This window comes from Leptonychotes weddellii, chromosome 2 (genome assembly GCF_054177405.1).
Source record: "Leptonychotes weddellii isolate Sample4059 chromosome 2, ASM5417740v2, whole genome shotgun sequence".
Taxonomy (NCBI): Eukaryota; Metazoa; Chordata; class Mammalia; order Carnivora; family Phocidae; genus Leptonychotes; species Leptonychotes weddellii.
Genome location: NC_138370.1, coordinates 7,373,505 through 7,381,185, shown reverse-complemented (window position 1 = coordinate 7,381,185; position 7,681 = coordinate 7,373,505).

The window sequence follows — 7,681 nt, the reverse complement described above, 5'->3', positions numbered from 1 at the left end:
AAAAAAAAAAAAGAGATACAAAAAAAAAGAGAGAGAGAGAAGGAAATCCAAACATGACACTAAAAAAGTGATCGAATCACAAGAGAGAAAAAGAAAAAAAAGAAGTGAAAAAGAACCTGAAAATAATAAACAAAATGGCATTAAGTACATACCTATCAATAATTACTTTTGATGTAAATGGATTAAATGCTCCAATCAAAAGACACAGTGTGACTGAATGGATTAAAAAAAAAAAAAAAAGGCCCTGTACATGTTGCCTTCGGCAGACTCACTTCAAACCTAACATGTAGTTCTTTCAGGAAGCATATAGTATACCTGGATGTTATATATTATTTTTCTTCTTTACCCTCAGTAACGCTGGCTTAATTCTCAAATTAGTTTGTGTTCATGATCAAGTATCTTTTACTCCTGTAAGAATAACTGAGCATTACCTTATCCAGCCTCGTCATTCCTATTTGTCACTAATTCAAATTAAATAACTAACAATACACACATACTGAAAGTAAAGGGATGTACAAGAGATTCTATGCAAATGTAAACAAAAAGAAAGCCAGAGTCACTAAAGATGGAGGGGTCATACTTGTTAAGTTTAAAATTAGCTGACAAGAGGTAAATGGAAATTGTTTTCCTATTTGTATACCTTGTCCAAATCCTTTTTGATGCTTTGCTCACTTCTTTTAATTGACCAATGTCAGTTCCAATAAAAGAACTCAAGCTACCTCACATTCCTCTTGGACTGAGAGCTGTATTTCAATTGCCAAATCACTAATAAGCCAAATTACCAGTCACAAAAATGTTTTGTCAATTAAAAAGTTAATATGAAAGTTTTACTAGTTCTTAAAACTAGTTTATATGACTAAGACTTTATTTAAGGAAGACCTAGTATAGAGAAACTAACTCATTTGTAAATAAGTGGTTTTTGTAGGTTCTACAGAGAAACATGTAGTTCTTTCATTCAGGAAGAATATAGTATACCTGGATGCTATCTATTATTTTTCTTCTTTACCCCCAGTAAGATGTACAAGAAATTCTATGCAAATGTAAAAAAAAAAAAAAGAAAGCCAGAGTTACAAAACTTACATCAGAGAAAATGGACTTTAAAACAGACTCTAACAAAAGACAATGAAAATAATTACATAATGAAAAAGACCTCAATCCAACAAGAGGTTATACAAATAGTAAATATCAATTTGCCAATCATAAGAGCACCTAAGTATATAAAGCAAATATTAGCAGCTATAAAGGGAGAAACTGACAGCAATCCAAAAATAGTAGGGGACTTTAAATCCCACCTACATCAATGCATAGATCATTCAGAAAGAAAATCAGTAACAAAACAGTGGCCTTAAATGACACATTAGGGGGCGCCTGGGTGGCTCAGTCATTAAGCGTCTGCCTTTGGCTCAGGTCATGATCCTGGGGTCCTGGGATCGAGCCCCACATTGGGCTCCCTGCTTGGCGGGAGGCCTGCTTCTCCCTCTCCCACTCCCCCTGCTTGTGTTCCTGCCCTTGCTATCTCTCTCTCTCTCTGTCAAATAAATAAATAAAATCTTAAAAGAAATAAATGACACATTAGACCAGATGGACTTAATAGATATATACAGAATATTCCATCTAAAAATAGTAGACTACTCATTCTTTTCAAGTGCATATGGAACATCCTCCTGTATAGATGACATATTAAACCAAAAAATAAGTCTCAATAAATTTAAAAGACTGAAATCATATCAAACATCTTTTTCAACCACAACATTATGAAACTATAAATTACAAAACAAAAACTGAAAACAATAAAAATATATGTAGGCTAAACAACATGCTACTAACAACCAATGGGACAACAAAGAAATCGAATAAATATCAAAAATAGGTGGCTGAGAATGCAAATGGAAAAACAACATTTTACATCTATGGGATGCAGCAAAAGCAATTTTGAGACAGTGCAACAGACCTACCTCAAGAAATGAAAAAAAGTCTTAAACAGTGTAACCTCACACCTAAAGAAACTAGAGGAACAGAATTAGCAGAAAGAAGGAAATAATAATAAAAAAAAGAAGGATATAATAAATTTCAGAGCAGAAAGAAATGAAATAGAGACTAAAAAATTAGGAAAGGTCAATAAATCTAAGAGGTGGTACTTTGAAAATACAAATGACACATAGCAATACAGAGTACTATAAAAGACTACTATGGACAATTATACATCAAAAAATTTGACAACCTAGAAGAAATGGATGAATTCCTAGAAATTTACAACCTTCAAAGACTGAATCAGGAAGAAATAATAATCTAACGGATATCAGTAAGTAGTAGTGAAATTGAATCAGTAATCAAAAATCTTCCAAGAAACAAAAGCCCAGGATCAGACGACTTCACAGGTAAATTCTACCAAACATTTAAGAAAGAGTTATACTTCTCAAATTCCAAAAATAAAAATAAAAATAAAATGAGGAAGGATTCCAAGGTCATTCTATGACATTGACATTATGCTGATACCAGAACCTAACAAAGACATTACAGAAAAAGAAAATTACAGGACAATAGTCCTGATAAGTAGATATGCAAAAATTCTCATCAAGATATTAGCAAACTCAATTCAACAATACATGAAAAGAATCATACACTGTGATCAAGTAGGTTTTATTCCAAGGATACAAGGATGGTTTAGTATCCATAAATTAATCAAAATGGTATATACCGCATTACCAAAATGAAAGATAAATATATGATCATCTCAACAGACACAGAAAAACGTTTGACAAAATTTAACATCCACTTATTTGATAAAAACTATCAGAAAGGGTACCTCAACATAATAAAGACCATGTATGGCAAACCCACAGCTAACATCATACACAGTAGTGAAAAACTGAAAACTTCTCCTCTAGGATCAGGAACAAGACAATGATGCCCATTTTCAGCTTTATTCAACATTGTACTGGAAGTCCTAACCACAGTAATCAGACAAGAAAAATAAATAAAAGGCATCCAAATTGGTAAGAAAGAAGTAAAACTTATTCTTTGCAGATGACATGATAATAAAGAAAACCCAAAAGACGACTGGAAGAAAAGAAACTATTAGAAAAAATGGATTCAGTAAACTTTCAAGATATAAAATTAATATATAGAAATCTGTTGCATTTCTATACTAAAAACAAACTAGCAGAAAGAGAAATTTAAAAAAAAAAATCCCATTTATACATACAACAAAAAGTAAAATACATAGAAATGGATTTAACCAAGGAGGTCTGAAAACTATAAGACATTGAGGAAAGAAATTGAAGAGGACACAAGTAAATGAATCTTACTCTGCTCATGGAGTGTAAGAATTAATACTGGTAAAATGTTTATACTATCCAGAGCAATCTCTGTCAAGATACCAATTGCAAATTTCACAGAACTAGAACAAATAATTGTAAGATTTGTATGGAACCCAAACAGCCAAAGCAATCTTGAGAAAGAACAAATCTGGAGGTATCATATTCCCTGATTTCAAACTATACTATAAAGCTAAAATAATCAAAACGGCATAGTAGTGACACAAAAACAGACACACTGGTCAAAGGAACAGCATAGAGATCCCAGAAATAAACCCATACTTACATGGTCAAATAATCTACAACAAATGAGGCAAGAATGTACAATGGGGAAAATACAGTCTCTTAAATAACTGATGTTGGTACAAGTGACATGTACCTACAAAAAGGCAAAACTAAACCACTTTCTTACACCATATAGAAAAATAAACTCAAAATGGATAAAAGACCTAAATTTAAGACCTGAAACCTTGAAACTCCTAGAAGAAAACATGTTTTAAGCTCTTTGACATCAGTCTAAACATTATTTTGGATCTGTCTCCTTAGGCAAGGGCAACAAAAGCAAAAATAAAGAAATGGGACCACATCAAACTAAAAGCTTTGGAACAGCAGAGGAAACAATTAACAAGATAAAAAGGCAATCTACTGAATGGGAAAAGATACTTGGAAATGATGTATCCAATAAGGTGGTGATATCTTAATATATAAAGAACACCACTCAACAACAACAAAAAGAAACAACTCAATTAAAAAATGGGCAGAAAATATGAATGGACATTTTTCCAAAAAAGACATACTGATGGTGAATAAGCATACGAAATGCTTAACATCATTAATCATCCAGGAAACCTAAATCAATACCACAATGAGATGGTACTTTACACTTGTGAGAATGGTTATTATCAAAAAGATAAGAAATAACATGTGTTGGTGAGGATGTGGAGAAAAGAGAACCCTCATGTAATGTTGCTGGGAAAGTAAACTGGTGCAACCACTGTGAAAAACAGCCTGGAATTTCTTCAAAAAATTAAAAATAGAACTACAGTACCATCCAGCAATTTCACTTCTGGGTATTTATCTAAACAAAATGAAAATACTACTTCAAAAAGATATATGCACTCCATTCATTGCAGCATTATTTACAATAACCAAGATATGGAAACAACCTAAGTGTCTACTGATAGATAAATGGATGAAGTATGTATGGTACATACATACATGAAATATTAGCCATAAAAAAGAATGTAATCTTGTTAATTGCAAAGGATGGACAGACCTAGAAGGTATTATGCTAAGAGAAATTACACAGAAAAATAAATACTGTATGATTTCACTTAGATGTGTAATAAAAAAAAAATGAACAAAACAAAACAGAAACAGACTCATAAATACAGAGAACAAAATAGTGGTTACCAGAGGAAAGTGGTTGAGGGGATGAGTAAAGGTGATTAAGACATACAAACTTCCATTTATAGAATAAGTCACTTGCATATAAAGTAGAGTTTAGAGAATAAACAGTATTGTAATAACTTTATATGGTGACTGATAATAACAATTTATCATAATGATTTCATAATTTATATGAACATTAAATTATATTGTACACCTGAAACTAATATTTCATGTCAACTATATCTCAATAAAAATAAAAACATTAAAAAACATAGCAGAAATGCAGAAGTATATAAATATACTAAATATCTGTAATTCACACACATCCATGGATATTATAGTTAACTTGTCCTTCAATTTTTTTAATATAATATATCCTGGAGATTGATTCACTATAGCACATATAGACCTACACATTATTTAATTAATGGATGCATACTATGGGTGTGCTGCAATTGACTTAGTCACTCTTATGTTAGATTTAAGTTAACTTTCAATCTTTTGCTACTGCAAACGATAAATTGAAAGTTATAATGCTTTTATTAAATAAATACAATACACATGTTAATATATAAAAATGATATTAACTTAAAAAGTTAAAAAAAAAAAGCAAGAGTGAGGCAGTTGGCTAAAATCAATAGTGAGTCAAATGGCTAAAATCAAAAACACAAGAAATGACAAGTGTTGGCAAGGATGTGGAGAGAAGGGAAAACCCCCATGCACTGTTGTTGGGAATGCAAATTGGTGTAGCCACTGAGTAAAATAGAATGGATTCCTCAAACAATTAAAAGTAGAATTACCGGGCGCCTGGGTGGCTCAGTCGTTAAGCATCTGCCTTCGGCTCAGGTCATGATCCCAGGGTCCTGGGATCTAGTCCCATATCGGGCTCCCTGCTCCGCGGGAGGCCTGCTTCTCCCTCTCCTACTCCCCCTGCTTGTGTTCCTGCTCTCACTGTGTTTCTCTCTGTCAAATAAATAAATAAAATCTTTAAATAAATAAATAAATAAATAAATAAATAAATAAATAAATAAATAAAAGTAGAATTACCATATGATCTAGTAATTCCACTACTGGGTATTTACCCAAAGAAAACAAAAACACTAATTCAAAAAGAAATATGCACCCCTATGTTTAACTGCAGCATTATTTACAATAGTCAAAATGTGGAAGCAGCCCAATGTCCACCCATAAGTGAACAGATAATGAAGAGGTGGGATATATATACAATGGAATATAACTCAGCCATAAAAAATAATGAAATCTTGCCTTTTGCAACAACACAGATGGACCTAAAGGGTAGTATGCTAAGTAAAATAAGTCAGAAAAAGACATACCATGATTTTACTCATATGTGGAATTTAGGAAATGAAAGAAATGAACAAAGAAAAAAGAGACAAACAAAAGCAGACTCTTAAATACAGAGAAGTAGTGGTTGCCAGAGGGGAGGTAGGTGGGGAGCTGGGTGAAATAGATAAAGGGGTATACTTGTCTTGATGAGCACCTAGAAGTACATGGGATTGTTGAATCATTATGTTGTATGTCTGAAACTGCTACAATACTGTATGTTGGTTATACTTCTATAAAAAAAAATGAGAAAAGGTAAAAACAGGCAGTAGGCCATTGGCAAAAGTCAGCCTTTCTGTATAACCTTCTATATTCGTAAGAAAAATGTGATGAAAACTGAGTATTGGAATATGATAATGAGGCATACAACATCCAGATATATCGGAAATACCAACAAGACTGTGGACTGTTCCTATGAAACTATTATGCATGGTATATATATAGTTATTTCATTATTCCATACCCAAATAATGCAAAGTAATGAAATTAACTGCTGGTGATTATTTTATCCATCTGTAGTACAGCTCTGAATTCATACTGGAAGTGTTGTAAGCAGGTCTGGCTAGTAGTGACAGCACAGTGAATTTACTATGCACTTTTCTTAGACCTTTAATTTTGAGAGGCTACTCTATGACAATTGGTTCCATGAAAAAAAAATGCATTAAAATAAAGCAATTCTTGTTTTTTTTTTTTTAAGAGATATTACCAGAAGAGAAACTACAAAGTTTTTCTCAAGTAGTAAAAGATACCAGAATCAACAATAAAACACATTAAATGAGGGGCGCCTGGGTGGCTCAGTTGGTTAAGCGACTGCCTTCGGCTCAGGTCATGATCCTGGAGTCCCGGGATCGAGTCCCGCATCGGGCTCCCTGCTCGGTGGGGAGTCTGCTTCTCCCTCTGACCCTCCCCCCTCTCGTGCTCTCTCTATCTCAGTCTCTCTCTCAAATAAATAAATAAAATCTTTAAAAAATAAAAAATTAAAAATTAAAAATTAAAAAGAAGCTGACCTCAGAGAAACAGAAAATTCTAAAAAAAAAAAAAAAACACATTAAATGACATGAATGCATGTGAAAATGTTTTCAGAAAAAAAATATTTTTAATAAAAGACAACAGAGAACGCATTATTTGGAGAAACTAGAAACTGTGAAGAGGTGACACAAGCCATTTACCTTTGTCAATTCAGGTTGCCCATGATTTGGCATTTTCTGTAAATAGTATTTCTGATGACTGATTTGGGGACTGAACAGTCTAGTGAGTATTCCCCGTGTTTAACTCTAAACTCTTTAGTGATCAATTTGAAAGCGTCCAGATTTGTCTCACTTCAGTGCTAAATTAGACACTGGAATTTGGCGAGGCCCTCAGATATATATTCTTCCATAATTATTAGACTGCATATGTCAAGTTGTAAAGTTTCTGCTTTTGTTATTGATTGAAAATATTTTACTATCTGCTGGGTGATATCATTGGTATGACAGGAGTTTTGTGGGGGATTGCTATTATATGTTAATAACGGATATTACCTGCAATCTGAGTCCTTTGAAGTAAACATCACATTGATTTAGACCCTTCTTCTACATCTTTTGGTATATCTGACACTATCCTAACATGTTGCATATTTCTAAGGAATC